Source organism: Tasmannia lanceolata, unplaced genomic scaffold (assembly GCF_043159265.1).
Source record: "Tasmannia lanceolata isolate RefF3 unplaced genomic scaffold, GAP_Taslan_0.1 ptg000002l, whole genome shotgun sequence".
Lineage (NCBI taxonomy): Eukaryota > Viridiplantae > Streptophyta > Magnoliopsida > Canellales > Winteraceae > Tasmannia > Tasmannia lanceolata.
Genome location: NW_027518679.1, coordinates 47,626,073 through 47,639,447, shown reverse-complemented (window position 1 = coordinate 47,639,447; position 13,375 = coordinate 47,626,073). Strand labels below are relative to the sequence as shown.

At 38.3% G+C, this 13,375-nt stretch overlaps 1 pseudogene across 1 annotated transcript; it reads left to right on the top strand.

Moving 5' to 3' along the window:
• Nucleotides 1-9,456: 9,456 nt before the first annotated feature.
• Nucleotides 9,457-12,085, top strand: LOC143885938 (pentatricopeptide repeat-containing protein At1g02060, chloroplastic-like; annotated as a pseudogene). Its single transcript, XR_013253662.1, has 2 exons — nucleotides 9,457-9,810; nucleotides 10,358-12,085. The product of XR_013253662.1 is annotated as a pentatricopeptide repeat-containing protein At1g02060, chloroplastic-like (transcript).
• The last annotated feature ends 1,290 nt before the right edge of the window (nucleotides 12,086-13,375 follow it).

Sequence of the window (13,375 nt, the reverse complement as noted above, 5' to 3'; positions counted from 1 at the left end):
TAATGTAATAGGGTTACTAATGTTGTGTGTTTAGTATCATCTCTGATTGTATTGTGTGTTTTGTCCCAAATTGAATACTTTTTTTAGAGTAACCTAAGGAACATGTTTATATCAAAGCTCATAGTTTATCTTTACACTAATGAATAGATTAAGTATAAAATCCATCACCTAAATAAAAAATCCGTCACCTATAAGTAATTATCTGGAAAAATCTTCATCTCAATAAACGGCGTCACTAAGGGCCCGTTTGGATGCCGAGAAGATTTTGATTTGGATTTCTCACATTTGCAGCCCTTTTGGCATTGTGATTTGGATCCAAATCAAATCCCTGGATTTCCAAATCAGCGATTGACAGTGAAAAAAATCAGATTTCCAAATATGCTGTGTAAATAAGTAATTGGAAATCCACAGATCTGGCAGTTTCCTTTACCCTCTTTGCTCCTCAACCTCTCCCCCTCCAGTAGAATGTATCCCCTTCCCTCTCTGTCTCCCTCAACATGAGCTGGTTGATCTATTCATTTTGTATTCAAAACTCAATTCCAAATCCAAATATGTGGTGCATGGAGCTTTTTGTTCATATTGTATGATCTATGGGTTACATAATCATTCCATGATAACCATGGGTTCTATATTTCAAGTATGTGGATATTCATTATGACTTGTATTTCATAAGGAATGAGACCCGAACCAATCCCTTCAATGGGCAATGAACCCGACCTGTCGGTGAGAATAGCAATGATACCGGTAGGTATCTCCGGAGTGATGGTGCAGAGATTGGTGAGAATGATGATGAGAATAGCAATGATACCCGTAGGTATCTCCGGCAATGACCTTGACCTGTCGGTGAGAATAGAATATCCCCAAGCTGTCGATGCTAATGGTAGTGTGACGTAGAGTGAGTCCTGGCCAAAGAATATGGGATTCAACTAATTTACGATGGATGGAGTCTTCTTTCATTTTATGTGTAGGGGTTTGTAGTGTGGTTCAAATACTAACCTATAAGGGCATTCTTGTCTTTGAAGACAGTTAGGATTAGATAAATAGGGTTTTCTTGTCATTTGAGAGGGGACTTTAGATTTTTGAAGAAATTGGAACCTTGAATTTCGTTTTTGGCTCTCTCTATTCCTGGCTACGGAGATTGGGGAGTAATAAGCTAATTTCCCAGGTTATGTTATTTACATGTGCACATACTTGGATGAATTTAACCCATGCCATCATTTGCTGAGCAACATTGTAAGGGTTTCCTAGTAGGCTAGATGGTGGTGAACGTTTTCATCATTTGGATAGCGGTTGCATGTTTAAAATGCACAAACCTATAAGATTCTTGCATCTTGAATATCACCAAGGGCAATGAGTATGTAGATGTGATTTCAAGTGCCTGTGCTCATGGTTTGTGCCTAAGAGCTATTTTACCAAGCAACCTTATGTCTTTAATTTTAATTGGATTTGAGAATTGATCATAAGGATATAAAAGCCGCCTCTTATTTCAAACAAATACCCTCGAAAGAAAAGTTCCGTTGATCTTAGCAAAACACTCTATGTCTATTATGCAAAGAAACGATCAGCAACCTTTGATAGCCAGGATTAGCGTCCAGGCTCACACCGGAATTACTCGTGATATATGTTGGTTGATCACCTAATCTAGATCGCTAGTTAGCTCTGATACCACTTGTTTGATGAACAAGGAATCTAGGTGCAGTGGATGAGGCCGTGGAGATATAGAAAACAAGAAATTTCCTCATTCTTTAACTCGGAAATCCTAGATTACTAGATTGATGATGGTGACATAATTGAAATACATAAGGAATTAAAATCAATACCAAGATTGACTACGTGACTAGTAGTCTTTGCTTGATCCACTCATCTCACGGCTTTGAAGCATCTCTTGATCCACTCCTCGCATGGCTTTGAAGCATCTCGAACTCGAATACCCAGAAGTTGGAGTGATGGCTCCGCTAGATCTCATGAACAATGGAGGAAGCTTAAGAACCCTTCTTAAAAACTTGGCTCCTAGCCAAAGAGGAAAAACTTGAGGAGTTTTCATGATGAACAAGAAGAGAGAGATGTTTGGAAACCTGGTGGAAAATTGTGCAATGCCTCTTTCTTTCCCATATTACTCATATGTATTGTAGGGAAGAGGTTTGGTCATCCGAGGACTCTTGGACGTCCCACTCTTTACCAAATGGTCCAAATCATCTGTTTCCTTATTTTATTTAAAACAAAAAATAGCCATATTAATAAAAAAACGTTTTGTGGCCTTTTAATTTGTTTCAAAAAAGAAGCCCACAAATTAGAAACTCTCTCTCTCTCTCTCTCTCTCTGCCTTTTTCCATGGGATTCTCCACCAAATTTACAATTTTTAGATTTTCTCTAATGAATGAATGAATTAATCAAATAATTAATTAATAAATCAACACACACCGTATATGCCCATATACAGTGTAAAATCCTCCATATAACTAATAAAATAAATCTAGTACATTCATGCAATCAATAAATCCAGGACCTTGATCCTTAATGGATCTAAATGGGTCAAGCGAGTTAAGAGTGGGATCAATGCGGGATCCAACGGCTCATCCTGCAGAGCCCCAAATGGGCCCCACTACAACCTCACGCATTGTAGTCCAACTACAATTGCATTAGGCAAGAGGTCCTCACCAGGACATTACCCTAAAGATGACCGATAGATCATCATAACTTTTATCACATATGACCATTAGATCAACATACATTCAATCACATCCAATGTGAGTATATCCTTCCTCCAATTCAACATTTACTTGATTGGGTCCTTGGGAGGTGTACACTAATCACCCCGGGGCCCACCCTACCGTATATCTTCCAATCTATCAGGTTGGGTATGCAAATGCATTTACAAATCCATTTGAAAAACAATTGTTTTCTCAAAACCACTTTTGATAAACACTTTATCAAAAACTGGCTGGCCAATCATCTTTAATAAGCTTAACTGAGATAAAAATTATAAATGAATTTTCTCTTTCAACAGAGGTGGAGCATTCCTTATTGGGCATCCCTATTGATGTCATGAGTTACCCTAGAGTTTAGTACTACCCTTAAGTGAACTTGTAAGCCCAAAGGTTCCACCCTTTGCAAATCCTCTATCTTGTTTTGATGATTCCAGACACAAGTGATTATGATATTAACTTTGTTTTGTTGTTTAAGTTGAATATTCTAGGTTCAATGTCAAGGAAGGAGTGGATGAAGGCTAAGGAGTTAACTTTGAAATATCAAGAGTAGCCAAAAGAGGTAAGAAGTGGATCCAGGAAGAGGAGAAGTCTTGAATGGTGAAATTTGAAGTATTTTATCAAGTCATGCTCATATAGATTGTCAAAGTCCAATCCTTAAGGTAATTACATTATCAGGCACTTAAAGAGTATTAACAGCCTTAAATAAGTTAAATCATCAAGGGAAACAAGTGGACCATAGCCCAAGTGCGAAAGAGGGCTTAAAATGAAAAGGAACTAAATTGGCACTTGCTTAGTAGACCAATGGACTTTATCCTATGGATAACCTATGGATAATAGCTATAAGTAATTTACAGATTATTTTCAAATTATTTTTAAAAGAAATTACTCTCTCTTAGCTTATCCGTAGAGCATAAGAACATTGAAATCTGATAGGAAATGATGGAGATATGAATTTTATAAGATTACTCTGCAAACCGGGCAAAATTTGGAAAAATGGATTTTTGGACGGTACGGTTGACAGTGAGATGGTCCGTTGCACATTAAAGGTGCAACGGCTAGCCAGATGGTCGATCGTGGATCATCCGTTTCCATCTATATTTCCACCTCGTTGTATTGGTTTGATCCTCACCTTTAAGAAGATCGGGTCTTGTGAACCACAGTGATATGTGGTATTATGTGACTAGAACGATGACCCTGAAGTGTTATTGATATTCCTTGTAAAGATCCATTTTAACTTCTTGACACCCTTTGAACTTTGAAGTGTGAACCTTTGGATATCTTTTTGTTTAGCGACTCATTTCGACTCTTGTATATCAAGACTCTGACTATGCATGTGAAATTTTTTATCGTTGACATTGTGAATTGCAAAATTGTACTTCTCGTTTCTCATTTTGCTATATTATTGATTCCCAGCTTTGCAAGTATGCATTGCTGTCATGTGTCGGACTGTGATTACGGTTTGGGGCGTGACAATAATGATGAACGAAACTGAAACTATTTTCTTACAGTTCCAATATCAATCATAAGGACCGAAATTTGACCTTCTCCTATGTATAATATTGTATTATAAAGTATATGTACTTGGAAGTTAGAACAACATTTTGTAAGAGAATACTCTCTTATATGTTATATCACTAAATTTTTCTATTAAATATTAGAAATAAAAATTTATAAATACAAACGATGAAACCATGTCGGTTCCTGGTCAGGATATGAGAGATTATAAATGAAAATAAAACTAGCATTTTTTAAGAGGGCACGTCTTAGATAAGGGTGAGAAATGGCTTAAAATTCACGAAAAAGTCAATCCCAGTTTGAGTAGAGTTTTCTGTTTCCCGGTTTTTATCCCCTACTCACCCTCATCTCAGTCTTTCCCTCTCAAAATTCTCTCCGTCTTTCTCCCACCCACCCTACCCTCTCTAATCACTTGGGTCATGTCTGGCAGCCAAGAATTTTTTTTTCTTTATTAATCTATATCTCGAAGCGGTGAGAGAGCGGGTAAGGCAGTGGGAAAAAGAGAGAGATTTGATAGGACATGATCGGGATGAGCGTAGGAAAATATCTCTATCTCTAAGGCTGGCAAAGGTTATTGCGGTATCCAAACGTGCCCTTAGAATTTTATTTTACGTGGAAAATATTTTTCCATGGAAAATACTATATCCTTTCTCCTTGTTTTTCCACGGAATATCTGACCTCCCATATAGGGCTGCAAATGAACCGAGCCGAGACGAGCTTTAGGGTGTTCGGGCTCGGCTCGTTTAGTTTTTCTGAAGGCTCGTGTTCGGCTCTGCTCGTTTAGTTTCCGAAAAAGCTCGGCTCGGCTCGTGAAATATTCGAGAAAGCTTGGCTCGGCTCAAGAAGACAAGAATGATGAAAACATACATTTTGTGGGATTTGAACCAAGCCCCCTCTAACCACTCAACCAAACTTTCATTTGTGATAAATAACCCACATTCTTTTATTTTATATATAAAAAACAAACATAATCCGAGCTTTAAAGCTTCGCTCGTTTATGAACCGAGCCTAAAAAGCTCGCGAGCTTTTCCGAGCCGAATTGTACAAAGCTCAAGTTCGGCTGGTTCATTTGCAACCGTACTCCCTTAACGCAAAAACCAGTTTCCGGTCATGCTCCTCCTCCTCCAACGCCGCTACACCCATCTCTCCCATCACCTCTTCCCTTCCCCGCTCACGTTAGCATCACCCCAAAAACAACAAAAACTAAAACCCCTTTCAAAACCCTCTCGCACAATCATGCTCCAAATCCTTGCCCACACTCGCAATCTCAATGCAGCTCGTAATTTCCTCTTTAGTATAATCGGCAAGATCTCATCCAACGGTTCAGATCGTTTCTTCAATACTCTGATCCGGAGTTATGGTGAAGCAGGACTTCTCCTTCAATAGTATCTTTTCAGTTCTCCTCCGCCGTGGCCGGACTGTTATGGCCAAGAAATTGTATGATGAAATGGTATTGTGAAACAATCAATTACTCCAAAAGCTTAAGCATGCTATTTAATTAACACTTCACAGATTGCATCTTTTTTAATATCAAGCAGTTGTTGGGTTTTGAATCATTAGCTTTGATACCATGTGTAAGAAGTAAAACCCCATTACTACAAAAGCTTAAGATTAAGTTGTTAGAGATGGTGTTATTTAACTCTTTTTGGGAGGAGGGTGAGGGTGCATTTTTTGTTTAATATTAAGGACTTATTGGGTTTTGAATCAATGGCTCTGATACCATTTGTAAGAAGTAACACCCGTGTTATTTAACTCTTTTTGGGAGGAGGGTGCATTTTTTTTTTTAATGTTAACGACTTATTGTGTTTTGAATCAATGGCTCTCATACCATGTGTTTTGAACCTTTGGATATCTTTTTGTTTAGTGACTGATTTCGACTCTTGTATATCAAGATTCTGACTATGCATGTGAAATTTTTTATCGTTGACATTGTGAGTTGCAAAATTGTACTCCTCGTTTCTCATTTTGCTATATTATTGATTCCCAGCTTTGCAAGTATGCATTGCTGTCATGTGTCGGACTGTGATTACGGTTTGGGGCGTGACAATAATGATGAACGAAACTGAAACTATTTTCTTACAGTTCCAATATCAATCATAAGGACCGAAATTTGACCTTCTCCTATGTATAATATTGTATTATAAAGTATATGTACTTGGAAGTTAGAACAACATTTTGTAAGAGAATACTCTCTTATATGTTATATCACTAAATTTTTCTATTAAATATTAGAAATAAAAATTTATAAATTACAAACGATGAAACCATGTCGGTTCCTGGTCAGGATATGAGAGATTATAAATGAAAATAAAACTAGCATTTTTTAAGAAGGCACGTCTTAGATAAGGGTGAGAAATGGTTTAAAATTCACGAAAAAGTCAATCCCAATTTGAGTAGAGTTTTCTGTTTCCCGGTTTTTATCCCCTACTCACCCTCATCTCAGTGTTTCCCTCTCAAAATTCTCTCCGTCTTTCTCCCACCCACCCTACCCTCTCTAATCACTTGGGTCATGTCTGGTAGCTAAGAATTTTTTTTCTTTATTAATCTCTATCTCGAAGCGGTGAGAGAGCGGGTAAGGCAGTGGGAAAAAGAGAGAGATTTGATAGCACATGATTGTTAGAATATGTGTGTGAGATCCAACGGTTGGATTGGGTTAAGATCTCACCGTTGGATCATCTTAGAGGTAGATTGGGTAAGTTGGCTAAATGAAGCAACTAGATAAATTAGCCAAGTGGATTAGAAGAAGCAAGCAAGAGAGATTAGGAAAGTAGATTTGATTAGGATTATTTCCTTCTATAATTATCTTAATTCCATTCTATGTTTATCATGTAAGTGCTCTATATAAGCACACCTTGAGATTATTGTAAAGCATCCAAGAAATCCAAGATTAGTGAAATTCTCTAAAACTCTTCATGGTATCAGAGCAGGTCGATCAGACCTCACCTTGATCACAACCCACTCCAACTTTTTTTTCCGGCGGACGGCTAGATCGGCCGTTCACCCGGCCCTCCTTTTATTTTCACCTACTGTTCTCTTAGATTTGTTCTCCTACTATCCCATCGCCAACTAGCATCATCCTTAATATGCATGTTGGACGTCTCTTTTCAGCACGCTCTTTCTTCATCTTTGCCGTTTTTTTTTTCTTGCCTCTGCCCCATGGTCGTTCAACTCAATCCAGATCTCTCTGAGCCGGCGTTTGCCGGAGCCCTTGCAGATTGTGCACCATCGCCCATACTAATGGTCCACCGGCAATGAAAGGCGCGCTCGCCCCAAGCTTGCTGCCAATTGATGTCACCATCCCGTATTTTCATTCTCTGAAGAGAAGATGCAATAACCAAAGAAAGAGAAGATGCAGTAACAAAAAAAAAATGGAAGAAAATGTTTAAAACAGAAAAGATACATTGCTCTTGTCATCAGTAATGAAAAAGTCTGATGAGGCAAATCGAAGTCACAAGAGCATGCATGGAATAACCATGAGATAAAGGTGAAAAAAAAAAAAAAAAAATCACCCGTCAGTTTTTAGTCCAAACACCACTTCTCTTCTTATGCAACAGACCTTTTTGTACTCTCTTGCTTGTTATTGGATTTCCATTCCATTTTTTCAAAGTTATCTCATCTCATAAGAAAGTCAGTAATGATGAGACTCCACCCTTGTCTTTGATAGCACCACCCCTTGAAATGATTACCAATTTTTCTAGAAGGCCCAAAATACACAACCCCAAAATTGATATTTTTACTCCCACAAAATCCTTGTTGTCGTATTTCGCCCTGTCCTAGCCGCAAGCCTTTCGTTGCCACTCATCTTATTTTCTTTTTCTCCAAATTCTCAAATCTTTATTCTTTTAAAATTTCAGTTGAGGTACCTTTTTCTTAAGGTGCGTGCCTGAAATAGTGCTCTACTCGGTTGAGGTGCCTCGGTTTGAGGTGCGTGCCCGAGAGTAGTTTCGAATTCCCATGAGGATCGGTATTCTAAAACCGACCCATGTTGTCTTGCCCATTGTGGCCCTTTCTTGCCCATTCCGGCATCGGTCCATAGTGACCCATATCTACTCGCCCACCAAGGCTTGAGTATCCTCTAGCCCCATCGAGGCTATGATCTAATGGCTTTTAAGCCCTCTTCGTGACAAAATGTCAAGCGGCATCTTCTTTGGCAACCATCATCAATAATCATTGGCAGCAACATCAATCTTTATCAGAGGATCTTCGTCATCGACTTCTGGAAGTGTGCATCAAATCGGTTGATTTTGATTACATTTGTAATTTAGGGAATTCTATTGTATTGGGATTTTTTTTATTATTATTGTCAAACGTATATTGATTTTCAATCCATATACGTTTGAGGGGGCATGTTAGAATATGTGTGTGAGATCCAACGGTTGGATTGGGTTAAGATCTCACTGTTGGATCATCTTAGAGGTAGATTGGGTAAGTTGGCTAAATGAAGCAACTAGATAAATTAGCCAAGTGGATTAGAAGAAGCAAGCAAGAGAGATTAGGAAAGTAGATTTGATTAGGTAGATTTGATTAGGATTATTTCCTTCTATAATTATCTTAATTCCATTCTATGTTTATCATGTAAGTGCTCTATATAAGCACACCTTGAGATTATTGTAAAGCATCCAAGAAATCCAAGATTAGTGAAATTCTCTAAAACTCTTCAATGATCGGGATGAGCGTAGGAAAATATCTCTATCTCTAAGGCTGGCAAAGGTTATTGCGGTATCCAAACGTGCCCTTAGAATTTTATTTTACGTGGAAAATATTTTTCCATGGAAAATACTATATCCTTTCTCCTTGTTTTTCCACGGAATACCTGACCTCCCATATAGGGCTGCAAATGAACCGAGCCGAGACGAGCTTTAGGGTGTTCGGGCTCGGCTCGTTTAGTTTTTCTGAAGGCTCGTGTTCGGCTCTGCTCGTTTAGTTTCCGAAAAAGCTCGGCTCGGCTCGTGAAATATTCAAGAAAGCTTGGCTCGGCTCAAGAAGACAAGAATGATGAAAACATACATTTTGTGGGATTTGAACCAAGCCCCCTCTAACCACTCAACCAAACTTTCATTTGTGATAAATAACCCACATTCTTTTATTTTGTATATAAAAAACAAACATCCGAGCTTTAAAGCTTCGCTCGTTTATGAACCGAGCCTAAAAAGCTCGCGAGCTTTTCCGAGCCGAACTATACAAAGCTCAAGTTCGGCTGGTTCATTTGCAGCCGTACTCCCTTAACGCAAAAACCAGTTTCCGGTCATGCTCCTCCTCCTCCAACGCCGCTACGCCCATCTCTCCCATCACCTCTTCCCTTCCCCGCTCACGTTAGCATCACCCCAAAAACAACAAAAACTAAAACCCCTTTCAAAACCCTCTCGCACAATCATGCTCCAAATCCTTGCCCACACTCGCAATCTCAATGCAGCTCGTAATTTCCTCTTCAGTATAATCGGCTAGATCTCATCCAACGGTTCAGATCGTTTCTTCAATACTCTGATCCGGAGTTATGGTGAAGCAGGACTTCTCCTTCAATAGTATCTTTTCAGTTCTCCTCCGCCGTGGCCGGACTGTTATGGCCAAGAAATTGTATGATGAAATGGTATTGTGAAACAATCAATTACTCCAAAAGCTTAAGCATGCTATTTAATTAACACTTCACACATTGCATCTTTTTTAATATCAAGGAGTTGTTGGGTTTTGAATCATTGGCTTTGATACCATGTGTAAGAAGTAAAACCCCATTACTACAAAAGCTTAAGCTTAAGTTGTTAGAGATGGTGTTATTTAACTTTTTTTGGGAGGAGGGTGAGGGTGCATTTTTTGTTTAATATTAAGGACTTGTTGGGTTTTGAATCAATGGCTCTGATACCATTTGTAAGAAGTAACACCCCGTGTTATTTAACTCTTTTTGGAGGAGGGTGCATTTTTTTTTAATGTTAACGACTTATTGTGTTTTGAATCAATGGCTCTCATACCATGTGTAAGAAGTAACACCCCATTACTCCAAAAGCTTAAGCTTAAGTTGTTAGAGATGGTGTTATTAACTCATTTTTTTAGGTGGGTGCGTTTTTTTTAATATTAAAGCCATTACTCCACAAGCTTAAGTTGTTAGAGATGGTGTTATTTAATCATTTATACTTCAACAGGTATTGACGGACCGGATCTTGCCCGATGTCTACACGTTCAATATCCTGATCAGGGGTTTCTGTTTAAATTCAATGGTGGACGATGGTTTCAGGTTTTTCAAGGAAATGACAAGATCCGGATGTGATCCGGATATCGTTACATATAACACGCTTGTGGACGGGCTATGTCGGGCTGGAAAGGTTCGAATTCCGCACAATCTCTTGAAGGGAATGAGGTCAAAGATCTCCGAATTGAATCCGAATGTAGTTACATATACAACTCTCATTAGAGGTTACTGCGAGAAGCAGTCTGTTGAGAAAGCATTGGAGGTGTTTGATGAAATGCTAAGTAGAGGTTTGAAACCAAATGAAGTTACATACAATACCCTCATCCAAGGCCTATGTGAGGCTCAAAAATTGGATAAGATTAAGGAGATTTTGCAGGGTGTTAGTGATAGTGGGGAATTTAGACCAGATACATGTACTTTTAAAACTTTGATGAATGTGCATTGTAATGGAGGGAAGTTGGATGAGGCCATGAACATGTTTGATAAAATGTCTGACTTAAATGTCAAACCTGATTCTGCGACGTACTCTGTTCTGGTTAGGAATTTATGTCAGACAGGGGATTTTGTGAGAGCTGAGGAGCTGTTTGATCAGCTTTAGGAGAGCGAAATTCTGCTTAAGAGAGAGGGGTGTGTTCCGCTTGTTGCTGCTTATAATCCTATTTTTGAATATGTATGTGCGGTGGGGAAGGCGGGAAAGGCAGAGAAAGTGTTTAGGCAGTTATTCATGAGAGGAACACAATACCCTCCTTCATTTAAGATATTGATTTTGGGTCACTGCAAAGAAGGTTCATTTCGAGCTGTGTGAGATTTTGTTCTTGATGTTGAGGAGAGACTTTGTACCGGATATGGAGACGTATGAATGTTTGATTGAGGGTTTTCTGCAGAAGGTGGAATCGGGTTTTGCTCAGAAAACTTTGGAGAAGATGTTGAGAAGTGATCATCATCCTAAAACATCTACTTTTCATTCTATACTCGCTGCTCTTATAAGAGATGGTTGTGCATATGAGGCTGCTAAACTTGTTACAGTGATGTTAGAGAGGAGAGTTCGGCAAAAGGTCAATCTGTCAACAGATACCATTATCATTCTTTTCAAGAGTGGTCTTAGGGATAACGCAATTGAGATTGTTACAGCACTGTATAGTAGTGGGTATTGAGTGAACATGGAGAAATTGGTTGGCTCCCTTTGTGAGGATGGTAAATTCTTAGAGGCACGAGAACTTTTGCTATTTAGTTTGGAGAAGCATAGAAATTTAGATACTGAACTTTATAATACAGTGATTAAGGGTCTTTGTAAAATTTGGAAAGCTCAGGAAGCATTTTCTTTGTTCTATGAATTAACAGAAAAAGGATATGGGCCTTTTGTGAGTTGCTTGAAAGAATTGGTGATTTCCCTCAAAGCTGATAGAAGATTAAAAGAAGCAGATTTTGTTTCTAAACAGATAACTTACAGGATTCAAAACCAGTAAAGAGAAATTGACAGCTACACGTGTTGGTCATTTATTGAAATTTCGTTGCTTTATAATTGATTTGCCCATTCCTATGTGGAGGGGGTGCAAATATATTAATGATGAGATGCTGTAGTCTTTTCGTGAGCTAAGATGGTGAGGTTTAGGTTCAACATTTCAGACCTTTTATAGGTTAACAATGCAGGCAACACAGAGGTAAGATTTCTGGAGTTCAATGTTATTATTGTTATTTTGGTTTTGATAACTTAAGGCGTCTGAGGAAGCAATACATATATTGTAGTCGTGGGAGATATCACATGGATGTACATTTCTTGAAGGACTGTATATATCAAATATCTAGACATTATTTGGATGAAATATATTATTGCAAGGACTAACCTACTTTGCTTGTCCACTGGTGTGTGCAGCGTCCATAGAGAAATCTTCAAGGGTATCTTGTTCTATGAAGAGATTCAGAATCAAAGTCAAGCATATACCACTTAAAGAAGTAGAAACCAAAGAATCAGAATCAAAGTCAAGCAGATATCACTTACAGAAGTAGAAACCAAAGCTGGACTGAAAAAGAAACAGATCAGCAATATCCAATAGATCACACACAATTGATAACAATAACTATCGCTAATACACTTCACTGTTGTAGGCTTAGTCCACAAAATATTGCAAAATACCGCGGATCACAAAACACGCTATTTTTATTCACCGGCGATCGGATGATGTCCACAAAACACTTTAGAATACTGTGGATCACAAAACACGTTATTTTTATTCACTGGCAATAGGATGGTGTCGGAACTAGTTACTACAAAAATACTTGTCGATAGGGCTAGCGTACCTTCCCACTAATGGAACAAGAATTCAAATCTAAGCCTCACAAGAAGTGTCAATTGAATACCATAGTATCAAAAAAGCGTATTCATTCACTGATTAATCAAAAGTACACACTAAACGTGGCATATATCAGAAGCAACATATAACTATATGACAACAAGTCAACACATCCATGATAAGAATAGCGAGGAAGCAAGTCTGTAATATAAGAAATGCAAATTACTGAAGTACAGAAACATATCAATAGTCAGAACAATGCTAAGGTAAGAGGCCTACATATCAGATATAGAATTACAAAAGTGCGGGATCAAAAGTAGACTGATAAATAGGCAGGGCAACAGCAACAGAATGCAAAGGCATGCTAAACCCAAGGTTCATCAAAGAAGGTTAGGGTTAGATCGGCTTCCATAAAAGAGGGTTACAGATCAAATTTCGTATGAATACGATAACTTCATCAATACTATACGCCCAAATATCACAAAGAACTTCGATATCAAAATACTTAAGCAGTCCCATATCTCTTACCTTGAAAATGCACCTTCAGTCTCCTAGGGACTCGAACTCGATCACCTAGAATCGATTGATCACTCCAATAATCATTACAATATCTAATAACAATATATAAAATATCATAAAGGCATGAAATACTCATAATGATCAATCGGGAAGAGTACAAT